This window comes from Rhipicephalus microplus, chromosome 1 (assembly GCF_043290135.1).
Source record: "Rhipicephalus microplus isolate Deutch F79 chromosome 1, USDA_Rmic, whole genome shotgun sequence".
In the NCBI taxonomy this organism is placed as follows: domain Eukaryota; kingdom Metazoa; phylum Arthropoda; class Arachnida; order Ixodida; family Ixodidae; genus Rhipicephalus; species Rhipicephalus microplus.
The window spans coordinates 10,320,421-10,335,564 of record NC_134700.1 but is presented as its reverse complement, the minus strand read 5'-3'; the positions used below and the strand labels follow the sequence as shown (position 1 = coordinate 10,335,564).

The window sequence follows — 15,144 nt, the reverse complement described above, 5'->3', positions numbered from 1 at the left end:
AAGTGCACACCGAGGGAATACCTATGCTGGCGAGTTCTTGGCGGACGATGGCTTGAACCATGTTAGCAGTGAGTGGGGTGGTGTCACTTGCAGCGGTGTGAGCCGGAGCAGAGGCAATGGCTTCAAGTTCGCGCCGTACAATTCGGGTCACCTGATCCGATGAATCTAGAGGTGGTGGCTGTGTTCTTGCACGGTCTTCGCAAGATGATGTTGCAGCCGTATTCGGAAGGCGGGTAAACACGCTGTTAATCCGCCGGCTCTTCGCTTGCTCAAAGCGCCGACATTCTTTTATAATGGCGTCCACTGTAGAAAAATTTTTGCAGATGAGAAGGTTGACTGCGTAATCCGCAATTCCCTTAAGAATATGCCCGACCTTGTCAGCCTCCGACATCTCGGCATTGGCTTGGCGACTTAACGAAAACACATCTTCTATATAAGAGACGTAAGACTCGGTCGAGGTCTGCGCCCAAGACGCGAGCATTTTGTTCGCGACCATTTTTCTTCCAATCGGCTTTCCGAACAGGTCCAGCATTTTCTCCCTGCACACTGCCCAACTCCCAAGTTCTGTTTCATGGTTCTCATACCACGATTTGGCGGTTCCCCTAAGATAGAATAACAGGTTTGCCAGCATAAGAGTCGGGCCACATCGGTATCGAGTACTCACACGTTCGTACTCTGCCAGCCAATCTTCAACGTCAACTTCATCTGGATCGACAGAACCGCTGAACGTGCCAGGATCCCGCGGGGGTTCGAGCACGAAGGTTGTGGTCGCAGAAGGAGATGTAGTTACCGCATCATCTCCGGCCGCAGGAACACCATGAGCAGATGCAGACGCCGTACTCTTCGTCATCGTTGTGGAATGACCCTTCAAACGTCGGCCGCTGCGAAGTTCCGTTGCGAGGCGGTTGCCCAGCACTTCCACCAAATGTGACGGGGCGAGGTCTTGGCTTACAGGACAGCGTCCACCGAGAATCGGCAGCCGAACAAGATGTCTGAGTTGCCCCTCGCGCAAGCGCCTAACGCACAGGCGTCTTCTTCATCTTCGCTAAGTGCCACGCTTGCTCCTGTCGATGATGCACCGTAACAATATATATATATATATATATATATATATATATAATTTGTTGTATATTTTCTCAGCTTCACGTTCCTCATATTTGCGCTTCTTGCCACACCGCTGTACAAAAAACTTGTTGCCCTATCTGCATTTCTCATCATGCTGCTTTAGGTTTATGACCACCATCTTTTTATTATTCAGATAAAGTTTGATGATGAGTATGTGAGCTTCCTTTCTAAGGTTGTGATAGCCTGTTTGTTTGCCTGCGCTGCACCTTTGTCAGTAGACGACAATTCGAAGTGCCTTTGATGTTAGGGCATAGTAAATATATGTAATATTACATTGTATACTCTACAGTCGCGTACAAGCGAAGTTCGTTGGACAAAACGAGTATTCTGTCGCGCGTGCGTGCGTGCGTGCGTGCGCGCGTGCGTTTGTGTGCGCATGTATGTGTGTGCATTTGTGTTTGGATGCTAACGTAGCTTGCGAAGGTTCAATAGAAATGTTATTCCCTGGCTTGAGTATATCTTGGCACACGTATGAAGAGTCACTCTGCAATACGCTTGAACATGGCCTATCAGACCACAGAACTGTGTCTGACTTTTACCATTAAAACGAATCACTGCCAATGAAAAGTATCGTAGTGTTCGGCTCTGTTCAAGTGGGTACACGCATGATCAATATGGAAGCATTAATTTCGTCTCCGAGCCAACTTACAATGCTCACGGCCGACATTCCTGCCCAAAATCAGACAGAGTGTCACAGCCTTGACAAACACTGTAACAAGTTTTTCGATGTGCAGACATTATTCATTATAAAAAAGTCTAGGATTGATAGTGTGATGCATAGTAGCACCGGTTAGTTTCTAACTCATGACAGCGCAAAGAGACAAAAACAAGGTTGGTAAGTTGCGGGGAGGGAGCTTTGCGTGCAAAATTATTTGATATCAAGGACAAAAGAACATTGAAGTTGTTCTGCGAAACATACAAATATTTGAACCACGCATGTATTTCAAAAACAGCACACTAAACAAATGCGGTTGTTCATGGCTAGATGTTACAATAAGAATTCACATATTCACTTTCAGGCGGCACTTTGAAGAGAGGCACACGCTCCTCACTAGTCAAAAAGCCAGAACGGCAGTTCAATACAAAACACGTCCTACCCACTTCGAGAACCTCTAAGCGATTAGATGTCACCTTCATCGGTAGAGTAACATCAAACACACGGGAACAAAAAAGAAACCTGGCCTCAAAATAGCTGGTCAGACATGCCAACAAAAAATTGGCTGAGTATCTGCATGCTTCGCTGCAAATGTCGTCGCAAGACGATAGTCTTGTAATGGCCGTACTTCATGAGCCCCAATTCATCTGCGGTCACCCGTGATGCTGTTCTCATACCATTTTCATTCTGGCATATTAAGTGCAATGATAACATTTTTACCGTATTATCACTGCAGCATGTCATGTGTTCATACGCCGCAGACATATCGGCAATGGGGTGGTCACGCGCGGTATGGTGTAGCCTTGCGGTATGGTGTGCGGTATGGTGTAGAGTTAACAAGTCTCTGTCCCGATACAGAGCTCGTTTGATAGTAGAAGCGGCTGAAATGGCACGCGATGATTTTGATTGTGTTAGTGCACCCTATATCTCGCTCACGCGGAAAGAACTATGTTTTTTGGAAGGGGTGATATACAATAACGGATAGTATTGTACGGGACTGGCACGTGTGATGTTTGCTGTCTACCATTTTTTTTATTTTTTTTCTCTTTTCACCCCCTTTAAAAACTCTGACATTTTCAATAAACGTTTAGTTGAAGTTAAGCACTCGTGTTGTGTGTTCTTTGTAATAGTGGCTGTGCTTCCTAGCAAGATGGATGCTTACCAACTGGCCCGATACAATTGTTTATTGAGTTACGTTTCTAGTTCTGCGGGCTCTTCACCATTAACGTCTCTTCACCCAACCCTTCTGGTAACCCTCATTGCCCTCGTCACATCTCGTGCGAGGTCTTTCTCGTTTTGCTTAAGGATGAAGGTAACACACCCAGAAGTTCTGGCCTTTTGTGGCGGTTTCCAGCCGTCTGTAAACCATGGGAACCGAATTGCCAGGATCCTGCGTTCGGAGTGTCACACACAGACAGGCCTCTACCGAGATATTCTGCGCAATCATATCTACATGAAAGGTGGCTCAACCAACCAGAAGAATAAAAAATGGCGTGAATTGGGGGTCTTGTGACCTGCGAAACGGAACGCCTTTGGTCAACAATACTGTCGCAGCTCAGGTCTAAGTGCCAACCAAAGAAACCTGCTGAGGACAACATTATTCACACCACGGATGACGTCGTTCTTCCTGAATTTGTGAAAGAGACGTTAAGACGAGGTCCCAAGTACGCTGTTGAACCAAGACTTGAAGCGCCTAAGCTCCTGTCTCTTGTGAGACAACTTTCTGGTTGTGCTCCGGATTGTGAAAAGGATCGGTGTATTTCCGAGGACGTTGATGTGCTTGAAAAGTTTAGGCCCAAGCGTCAAGTGTTGCCCATAAGGAAGGTGGTCACATACCTCAAAGAATCAGGACTTTGTGTCATTCCTTCTGACAAAGAAGGTGGGTTCTGTGTTTTCCCGAATGATTCTTTTTTTCAAAAAGCGCAAGTGGCGATTGAGTCGGTATTTGATATTAAGCCAAAGGTGTCACTCAAATCTGTTCGAACAGCTGCAAAAAACTTGTCCAACAGCCTTCTATTTCATGATGTGGCTAAACAAATCATGAAAACAGATAAACTGGGCTTAGACATGTTTTTTTAGTTGCGAGACGCACAAAGATGAAATGCCGTTCCGGGTAATTATTTCGGAACAAGGTTCTTGGCAAAAAAAAATGTGGCGTTTTTTCTACAAGAAAAGCTAAATCTCCTTCAAATTAATGACCCATTTCACACCAACAATTCAGAGCAGATTGTGAATTTTTTGGTATCGAATGCCAAAACTGTCGCTAAGGCGTTGTCCATAGATGTGAAAGATTTGTACTATTCTTTACCTCATGAAATGCTTCTAGAGTTTGTTGAGCAGTGCATACTTGAGCATGGTGCAGTGACCTTTCAGAACACTTGTGGTTTGTCAGTGAGAGGTTTTCTGGATTTACTGGCTTTGTACGTAACGTCCACATTCGTTAATTGGAATGAGAACATCTATATCCAAAAACAGGGTATATGTATTGGTTCGGCTATTGCACCCGTCCTTAGTGATATTTTATGGCCCACTTAGATCAATTAATTGATAAAAGGTTGTCGGGAACTAAGGTTTTAAAGATCTTCAGGTTTGTGGATGATTATTTGTTTTTTTTTGAAGTGTGATGCCAAAGAGTTTCAAAGTGTTGCTGTTTTGACACTTGCAGTATTTGAGACAGTTTGTCAGCCTCTGAAACTAACACATGAAGTGCCCTATGGTAATACGTGGAGGTTCCTAGATCTGTTGTTGCAATTTCAAGATGAACATGTTTGTTGGCTTTATCAGTCCAGGAGCAAAAAGCCATTGTTGCCTTTTTCTTCTGCCCATACAAAAGTAGTGAAGAGGTCTGTTGCAAGAATGTGCCTTTTTAATTCTTTGAAGAAGTCCTGTTTTCACCTCATGAAGAAGAGCTTTGAGCAACAGGATTTGCGACTGAATGCAGCAGGCTACCCGCAACGTATGGTTATAAGCGTCGCTGAATCGCTACATAGGAACCTAAAGAAACAAAATAGACAGCGTATCAACACTTCCCTGCAGCAGCGTAAAACGGCTGTTGTTCCATATATCCATAATGTGGCACACAATCTTAAAAAGATTGGTAATAAGGTGGGCGTCCGAGTGGTTATGTATGCTCCTAAAAAACTGTCCAGAATATGTCACCAAACTTTTCCTGTTTCAAAAGAAAAGAAAGGTTGCCAAATTAAGCATCGCAATAAATATGTTGAGTGTGCGCAGTCGGTTGTTTACAGAGTGCTCTTTTCATGTGGTCTTGTTTATGTGGGAACAACTGAAAGATGCATTAATGAAAGGCTAAAAGAGCACCACAATAAAGTGCAGAAGGGTACCGATGGTCACTTGGCGATCCACTGTAAAAAGTTCGGTTGTGTGCCTTATTTCGATAACACGTGCGTTCTGTATCGGGACAGAGATTTGTTAACTCGTTTGTAGTAGAAGCGGCTGAAATGACACGCGATGATTTTGATTGTGTTAGTGCACCCTCTATCTCGCTCACGCGGAAAGAACTATGTTTTTTTGGATGAAGTGATAGACAATAACGGATAGTATTGTACGGGACTGGCACGTGTGATGTTTTCTGTCTACCATTTTTTATTCTTTTTTTCTTTTCACCCCCTTTAAAATCTCTGACATTTTCAATAAACGTTTAGTTGAAGTTAAGCGCTTGTGTTGTGTGTTGTTTGTAATAGTGGCTGCGCTTCCTAGCAAGATGGTTCCTTACCAATTGGCCCGATACAATTGCTTGTTTGAGAGGCATACTTCAGAAATTCAACGTTGTTTTAGGGCGCGTTGGAAGACGGGGTCGAGAGTCGTACCAAACCGGGTTGTAGGCACTTCACTTTCGCTTGCCATGGTCATGCAGAAGAGGTCGCGCATAAAGTTTCGTAGCCATTGGTTTAGGCCGTTACGCAAGTTGATGTTTAAATCACCCATGATAACCATTGGCATGTTCGCATGCGTGCAACGGGTTACCTCGAAATCTTTCTGAGCAGGCAGGTTGGAATAGCCCGAAAGGCGTGCTCGGAGGAACGCCTTAATGGCTACGTGAGTGTGGCTGGTTGACACATACACAGCTACCAGTAGCGCTGGTGTACACACGAGGCGCGTGTAAACTGCGCAGATGCCGCCTATGTGGTGAGAATCAACACCATGCTCCAGATAATTGTCAAAGATGAAGTCTGCGGGTGTCGTGCAGAGGGAAATGTGTCCTATTTCCTTGACGTAGGTGACGACGCCTGCGGCACGCTGAGCTTCCCGTTTTTCATGCACCACGCACCTGTAGCCCGGTAAGTCGCATGTGCGCGCAGCCCAAGTTTCGCAAAAGAGAAGCACACGTGCTCTTGTGAGGATGCTGTCGCCGGCTACATCCAGCTGGTGTGTGTTGAGGCTCTGTGCATTGATCATGGCCACCAACAGTTGGCCCGTAGCATCCGCTTTGTCCATAAATTCTCGAGCTCGCATACATACGGTGCTAGTTTATGGTTGCGTAGCTGACGCATTTGGTCACGCAGTGACCGGTGGTTTGCGCCACGCGTGTGGTAGAAGCGGAAATCGTTGTGCTTGTTTGTGAGAAAGAGGCCATCGAGGCTAGTTGCCAGTGGCAATTCAACGTACACAAGGCGAAGTGGGTGGGCCTTACCATATGAGTAGACCACCTCGCCGTAAGTGGCACCCTGAGATTTGTGAATTTTAATTGCACTTGCAAGGACCAGGGGAAAGTGGGTGCGCTTGCATGTGACGCCGGTGCATTTGCAGATTGTCACGTTGATTGCCCGTCGCCCAATGGGCACCCAATCTGTGCTGATGCCAGAGAATGCGGCCCTCACTGGGGCCACGTTGAGCCTTGCCAATCGGCCAGCTGTTTCAGATAAAGAGTCAAGCCAGAGGCGTTCAACTTTACTGCCGTCAGTGTCGTGCTGTATGTAGCGTAGGAAGCCAATGGCACCGTTTACCAGTCTGTCCGTAACGTTTACATTTGCTGTGAGTATATATGACTTACCGATGCAGAGTGAGATGCGAGCGTGAACACCACTCGTGTCGCAGAGCTTCATGGTCGCAAGAGTAGCCTTGGCGTTGTCATGGTGGTTGTGCGATTTATGACCGATTATAATATCGTCCGCATTTTACACCACCACGCTTGCGACTCCAGGGACGAGAAAACTGTTGTACGCATCTGTGTCGTTATTGGAGTGAAACAACCGGACCCCACCAAGGCACATACTTAGTGTGACGGCTGTGGTCACAAAACGCGACTGCAGCGTGCGTACGTCCTGTTCGTCTAGCGGACCGCCATCGCCAATCTTGGTAAGAAGCGAGGAGAACAAGACCTCTTTCTGGCGTATTACCTGCACAAGTTGATGGGAGTCAATGTGCTGCCACGGCGTGTCGGTTGTCATGCGGACTTGTCTCTTACTGCTCTTGTATACTTATGTGGCTCTAACATGAGGCAGCTGGCGAAGATCACCACAGAGCAGCACGCCCATGCCTCCAAAGGGCTCGTCGAAGCGGTGCTTGATGTGGCGCAAGCGTCTGTCGACTTTGGCGAGTATCTCCGAGCCCATCATGCTCACCTAATCGATTACTAGGCGACGGACGTGTGCAAACGCGAGTGTGAATGTGTTGAGGTCGCTGTGGCGAAGACCTTCATTGCCATTGATGTTGATCTTGAGAGATGAGTGCACGGTGACTCCGTCGATGGCAGCCGCGGCTTTTCTGGTTGTCACGGTGGCCATGTAGGCGTTGTTTCTACTTTCTAGCGTGGTTTAAATGTGGTTGAACGTTTCCATGAGCGAAAGTGTAGTGAAGGTCTTGCCACAGCCCGCCGGACTCGTCATGAAGACTCGCATGGGGTTGCGATTGGGCAGTATGAGGTTGTGATAAGACTCGAGGACAATTTCGTGCTGTTCGGCATTCGTGAGCCTCTTCATGGCGTTGTAGTCGGCTGCCGACATGACGTCCTGACGTACTTTGACCGCAGCGCACTGCCGTGGTGACAAGGCCGTGGTGGCAACATCAGAGAAGTAATTCACCACAGCCAGAGAGAGCTCAGCACATGTCCGGTCAGCCTCATAGTTCACGCCCACCACCACCGGCTGTGATGTGCCCTCACCGCAAGGGGGCTGCTCACACTGTTCACACAGTATATCGCGACACATGTCCTCTAACTGATCCGCTGACGCACCCTTTTCATAGCACTTGCGGCGCTAAAAGATGGACTGCATATGGTCCTCGTAGAGCGCAACGTACTGACTTCGGTCGAGGATGTCGACCTCCCGTTCAAAAAGTACGTACAAGAGCACCATCTCTCTCTTGTAGTTGTCCTCATCGTCTGGTTGGTATGTCCGGTAGCGTATCACGCGTGGTAGCGTTCGGCGATGGTAGTTGTTCTTGGAGCCTGTGAACAAAGAGACGAATTCGGCAAGGCGTAGAGGCCGCAAGATCTGTGGGCGATCTTCGTACTTCTGTATAGTTTTAAGCTTCCACAAGTCGGTCGAGTCGGAGGCCACACTGTGGGCGTCCATATCGGCAACGAATTTCCACACACGTGTACGTTATTCCGGTGGCATGGTCGGTATGAAGGTGGCCTTACGGCTTGCCTCAGACATTGCAAGACGCAGGATGGTCCAAGCTGCTTCCTGGCTGCTCATCTCGACTGCGTCCAGCGCCTTGACACCGAGGCGACGAAGCAAGTGGTTAATGTCCAAGTCGGGGTTGTGCGCCTTGATCTGTAAGAGCGCCCGATGCAAACTTCATTTTCCACGGTTGGACTTATTCACGTAGTCGACGACGTACGCAGCACACGAGTAGGGGTCGACCACAACCTTAAAATCCATATTAAAATCCAAGATGGATGCAATCCATGGGTTGAATCCATTGACCCTCTTTTCGTGCATGTGCTTTCGCAGAAAGGTGGTAGAACGCTTAATATTCGCTTGGCCACCGATTGCCAAAGAGCGGGAAGACCACTCTACCCCTTTTTGTCCGGTTCCCTCTTGGCTACGTGTCTCAATCACTTTCCACATACAAGGATTCGCGCTGGGGCCGGGAAGTAAGAGACGTCACGATCTTTTCTTAATCATGGACGCATTTAATTCAATAGCAAGTGCAAACGGCATACACACATATTGTCCGCGAAAGACATCTCTATTACACGAAATTGCAATACATCAGCAAATACTCGCGACACGCGAAACAGGATACATAAGTGAAGTAACGGTGACAATACAAGGGTACCTCAATACAGAGTAAACACACGACGACACAAATCATAAAGTCATAAATTAATAAAACCGCGCAATGTCTCAATATGCCGCATCCCTTCCCGTAAAGCTCGTTTAAGTAAGGGGGGTGAAGTTCGTCTCACAGAATGTCCATGTAGTCGGGGCCTCGTAGTTGGCTGCTCGAATCGGGGCCGAAGGCTGGTTCCTGGCGTCGAGGTCCGATCTGTCCAATTCGTCAGCGTCTTCATCGTCTTCGTCATCGTCGCCTACGTCGTGCCTCTCAGTGATTTTCATCTTAGCCCTCTTTCGTAACGCTCTATTCACTTGCCTCCTATCCCTAACTTTCATTCCTCATCGTACCGTCCTTGCCCTAGTCATCATCTCGTCGCCTCTCATCGCTATTTCTTCGCACCGTTATCTTCCTTTTCCATTCAGTCTCTCTACCAACTCGAGCTCATCGCATCGTATACCTCTGACCCCTTCGTATCGTATCTGTCCCTCTCGTATCGTCTCGTAGTCCCTTTTTGTAGGACCCGACTCCGCCCTACGGGGGCACCAAACCAATCGCCACTATCGACGCGGCATATTTTCTTGTCAGTCAGAGTGTATCATCTTCGACGGCCGCCCCCGTGGCCCGCACCAGTGGAAAACCCTCTCCCAAACAAAGGCGAGCAAGTAACAACGTACGAACTTAAGCCTCAGAGAGAGAGAGAGATGGGCGAGCTGTCCCAAGACACTTTAATTACGGGCGAACATTGGTCCCGATGCTTCCGACAAAGTGCGTCGTCTGTAATGGCCAACGTCCGGAGTTTGCAGTGTTGGGCCAAAAAGTTTTCGGCCGGACCGATTGCCCCAGTTTCTGGTACTTGACAAGCCGATGTCCAGAACGAGTCTCGACGTCTCCATGCAGCTCGGTGTCTCCCGCGAAATTCTCCGTAGCCGCTGCTTCTTCGTCAATCAACGCCGCGGGTGGTCATCCGTGCAGAGTGCAGTAATGAGCCCTGGAGCCACGGAGGCTGACAAAAAGTCAGGTCGGACCCGGCACAGGCGCTGCGGCAGGGTCGCATTCCCCGAACCAACAAAAGGTGGTCTGCTGCTCCCCCATGCGACAAATCTGAAGGGTGCGCGCGGATTATCTCCACCCTACACTGTCACACTGTCTGTAGACGACAAGGCGCCGCCCGGTCCTCGTGTTTGCGCGGGGGAGCCTGCGAGAATAGTAGAAATAATTCTTCCAGGTACTCCACTCCGGAATGCCCATTCTTACACTGAAGGTTTTCTTTTCCCTTTTTTTATGCGTGGGTTTAAGAAACGAGCGAAAACATCTTGAAAGGATCGGGGTTCAGTCCGTGTTTGCGGGGACGTCACACACTAACGATGTCGTTGGGGCTTCAAAAATCTTGTATGGAGTTGTACTGGATGGCGGGGAGCCTTTGGTGCATTTCGTGGGACTTCATGTTCAGTGCTGCAACCTCTGAGCGGTTGGCGTCGTTCCTCAAGGTAGGCGTGAAGACCCACGTCTCGTTCAATGGCCAGAAGAGGACACCAATCGGTACTGCGTCTTGGTTGGGTGTCGCTTGTAACATGTGTGTGTGTGCTGGTGAAGTTGACGACGCTCGCGAAGAAGCAAAGATGTGTCGAGTGAAACCAGGAAATTAACCATGTGAGTAGTTTAAGGCATGCCATCGGAGAGGTCCCCGGTGGGAGAATCCTGAAGCCAGAGCAGTAAGTGGGCATGCGCGCTCCCCCGATGCTGAAATTCAATCCTCTTGAAGTGGTCAAGCACCGGGTACCACCCGAACGACAAGGCTTTACGGCTCTGCAGGATGTTCATGATGACGCAAACTAGCTTGTCGAAGTGAAGCGCACAAGCAACGGGATCATTATTCACAAGCTCGGTGCGGTAAAGTGGATGCATTGAGTCCACATCTACGTCCAGCAGTGGTTCGTCTCGCTTAAGTCTCTCTAGTAAGGTAAGAAACAGAGGCCAATGCAGTTCAGAGGCACTGAGCGTAAGGAAATCTGTCGGTTTGCCAAGTTGGCGAATCATGGCGAGCACGTCTCGTTTCTTCTGCGCCCAGTAGTAAATGGAGTTTGGTATGCCGCGAAGAAATGCGAGGTCGTGCTGTACGCACTGCTCGAGGAAGTTCTTGTCGTCCAGCATGCGGCGCGTAACGTCCAGCGCATTCGCCACGTTGTGGAAAGTAACCGAAGGACCCTGTGAGATAAGCAGATGCATGATCTTGGCAGCCATATAAAGTGCATGTGAATGAACGACACTGCGTCAGTCCCGGCAGTGCGCTTCACTGGTGGCATGATCGAATGGCGAGGAGTGCACTTCGGGGTCGATGCGGCGCGGTTCATCCATGTAAATTTGCGAGAATGACAGTTATTCAGAGTGATCATCGAAGATCAGGCTGTCTGGGCGAATTCTCTCGCCTGGCGCGATATTGAGGTAGCGCTGCTCATCCCACACTAAGGTTCCTTGATTTGCGGTCATGGCGAGCGCCGCATCTACAGGGTCATGCACGTTTATGCAATCGGGGTCAAGCAGCTCAAACTTGTCACGCTTGTTCTGTACCTCAGTCATGCACTGTTCTAAGAGCTCTTCGTCCACTGTTATTCCATAGTAGTGGTACAAGGTACTGTCGCACAGCACCCGTAGCCACGCACGGATTTGGGAGCGGGTGACCGTTCTGTGCATGTACTCAGTCTTGATCGCAAGGCGCCGCTTGAGGTTGACGTTGATCGCGTGGTCATCATGAACCGTACGTGGTAGAGCATAAACCGTATCCGGCACGCTGACGGTAACGTTAACCATTTGACCCAAGATTCTAAATTGGCCCCCGGCGTACTGAAGAGGCCTCACTCACATGAAGGGCACTCTTGGTGACACCATGCGCTCACTAATTTGGTTCAACGGCTGTAGGTGACTGGGGATGTCAGGGTAGCGGAAGCCATGGCTACGAAACAGACGGGGCACGTGATTGCTGTAAAAGCCAGTACGGCACGTAGAACGCAGTACAAAGGAGTCCACGTCTTGTCCAGGGAAGATGTTATCTAGCAGCGGTTTGAAGGAATCGCGAACGGCTGACAAGTTGCTCCGAAATCAGAGGCGATCACAAATGCTGCATGCAGCACCGAACAAATCGTTTGTGAACTGGCATTGAAACTGGCGAATATCGTAGTCAACGTTGAGGGTGTGGATCCCCTGTTTTCGGTAGTAGGCAAGGAGGGATGCTTGCTGGTGATGAAGGCGGCCTTCTCGTGTTTCCCGGTATGTTTGCTTAGCCTCATGGTCTTTGGTAATTCTTGCAGCATGCGCTTTTGGCGTCTCTTGAGTAGCCCGGTAGGTTTGCTTGGCCACGTGGTCTGTGGTGGTTCTTGCAGCATACTCTTCTGGCGTCTCTTGAGTAGCTCGGTAAGCTTGCTTGGCCTCGTGGTCTTTGCTGGTTCTCGCGGCATGCGCTTCTGGCATCTCTTGAGTAGCTTGAAAAGCTTGCTTGGCCTCGCGGTCTTTAGTGGTTCTCGCGGCATGTGCTTCTGACGTCACTTGAGTAGCTCGGTAAGCTCGCTTGGCCTCGCGGTCTTTGGTGGTTCTTAGGGCATGCGCTTTTGGCATCTCTGTCTCACGGCGGGCTCTCTTACCTTCGCGGTTGTTTGCACGCCTTTCTGCGCCAACTTCTCAAGTTTCTGTTGTTGTTGGGTCTAATTTGTTGAATATCTGAGGTGTAATCGTTATATGAAATTCTCCTGAAAGTTGATTCATTGCAGTGTATCAGCTGAATAATAAGTGGTAGTGTGGTTAGTAAAATTCGAGAGCTGATCGATGACTCAGCAAGGTAATCTTCTTATGTTATATATGAATTCGCAGAGAGCCCCGCAGATTTTACTGTCGCTGTGTCCCAATGAAGTGGCCCCAAAAGACAAAATATTGGGAGTATTAAGTGATATTCCTAGTTTTCTGAATAAAATTTCGAAGCAGTTTTTTCTTTGATTTTTGAAACGGTGACATGTGATGAGAAAATAGTCGATATGTTCAGGTTCGTTACAGCTTGAGCACAGAAGAGATGGCACCAGACCAGACCTGTTTAAGTAGAAATTAAGAGGTGGTACACGGCAACGTAATTTTGTTATCAAGACTTCCAATTTACGCGTGGGACACGATTTATTATTTCATGTGATGTGCAGGTGCGAGAAATCTGGATTCGGTATCATGATTTTTGATGAGTCTTCAAGAAGGAAAAATTTTCTTGTTTGCAGAGCGGGGGCCCACGTGCACTCCTTTCTTCTTTGTGGTGTGAGCCTTCGCCTCGGAATACGACCCACTACTAGAAGTAGGTGGCAATATGTAATAATTTGGTGAACTTTCACCCTATGTGCAGAGCTGGAGCCAAAGAGGAGCTTGTGATAACATAGCTTCTTGCAGCTATTTAGGTTGGTCGTATTCTCATGTGCGTGGCCGGCTTCGAAGTAAAGACTGCATCAGCTCTGTCTAAATTTTATTGTAGTTATTGCCTCAGGTTTAATGACCACTACACTGAACTGTGTTGTCCTGATCGGTAAGGCAGCTATACAGGGCAATTATATCAGGCGCAATTAGCAATACCATGATCAGTATGGAGCAAATAAACGTATTAGCAGGTCACTAATTGTCATCATATAGAGAAGGGCTAATTAGGATGGTTTTACTTGGCTTGCTCATAAATAAAGTCGCGGTAATTTGCATAGGTTAGTTAGCTGATCCACTAGCATGGTTTAGTTAGCCTATTTATAGCTTTACACTGCTTCATTAGCGCGGTCTTCTTCATCTAGCACATTTGTCTCGTTCTTACCATGAATTGGCGTAATCAGCTTGGTCATAGCATGTCCTGGTCTAACAAGTATACCGTCCAGCCCAAAAAATCACAGCGTATCCACAGAGTGAATAATGATGAGTGGGGCGGAGCCACAGAGAGGTTTATTGGCAAAATGTGAATCGTCCATTCGTCCATCCACCCGCCCGTGCGCCCGTCCCTTTGTCTGTCTGTCTGTCTGTCTGTCTGTCTGTCTGTCTGTCTGTCTGTCTGTCTGTATGTCCGTCCGTCCGTCCGTTCGTCCGTCCGTCCGTTCCTTATCCGTCGGTCTGTCTGTCCATTCGCACCTTCTGAGTGAGTAATCCTACTAGGCGGTCACGTACTACGAGCTAGGAGAGACAGACCTATGGCTTTAGGAGCTTCGCCCCTAGTAGCTAATTAAACGGTCGCACGTGCTCGGGTGCTAGTGGGCTATGACAACACAAATGACGCACACCAGCCGAGCAGTGCGCTAGAATGTACAGGCTGAGGTTGATGATTAACACGTGGCCTGAGGTCTAGTGGCGGTCGCGATGTTGTAAGATGCTTGGCCGATACTGATTTCAACAGCCATTGTGCTGATTATTCTAAAACAGATTTAGTGCAGACATTATAAGATTCCAAATAAATTTAGACACGCCGTGCATATAAAAAAGCGTCACCACGAATTTTTTCTGACACTTTTATTGCGTGGGGGCAAATCTGCACTCAGCGGAACGACGAACAAATGAAAGAAGATGCCTCTGGTTTGAAAACACAGCCCAACTTAGTCGACCGTCCATGACGCGATGACTGCTTTCATCGTAACCAATGGAACGCAGCATGCTGAGGGGCGGATTTCACTTTTATTGCGATAGCAATCAAATAGACACTCTGTGATGGATTTAGCCGCTGACGTCGGCGTCGCTGTCATGCTCCGCGTATGTATACGTATCTATATATGTGAAAACGTAAGAAAGAAAAAATTTCGGAAAAAAAGACTCTGGCGCGCGGAATCGACCATGGATGGGACCTTCGCGTCGTCAACGCGAGGCGTTACCACTGAGCCATAGGGGCGTACCTCCGTGGACGTTCAAACGACAAGCTATTAGAGAATTTTAGTCTGTCCGACACTCCGGTACGTTTTTGCGTATACCGGGTTGCCGGAGGGCGTAAAGCCGGATAGCGTTGAAACGAGCCTTTTGCACTTTTAGCCCGTGCCGCCCAAAATACGCCCAAAAAACGCCCACGACGCCTTCGCGGCTGTGGCCGCCGCATGTGCGTATGCACAAAGTAGAAAGTCTTCACAATTACT

General features: G+C 48.3%; 1 protein-coding gene across 6 annotated transcripts in view; it reads right to left on the bottom strand.

The window, feature by feature from the left end:
• Positions 1-15,144, bottom strand: part of LOC119178190 (ATP-binding cassette sub-family C member 4) — a 2,441,444-nt gene that overhangs the window by 109,055 nt on the left and 2,317,245 nt on the right. The gene's annotated exons all lie outside the window — the stretch shown is intronic.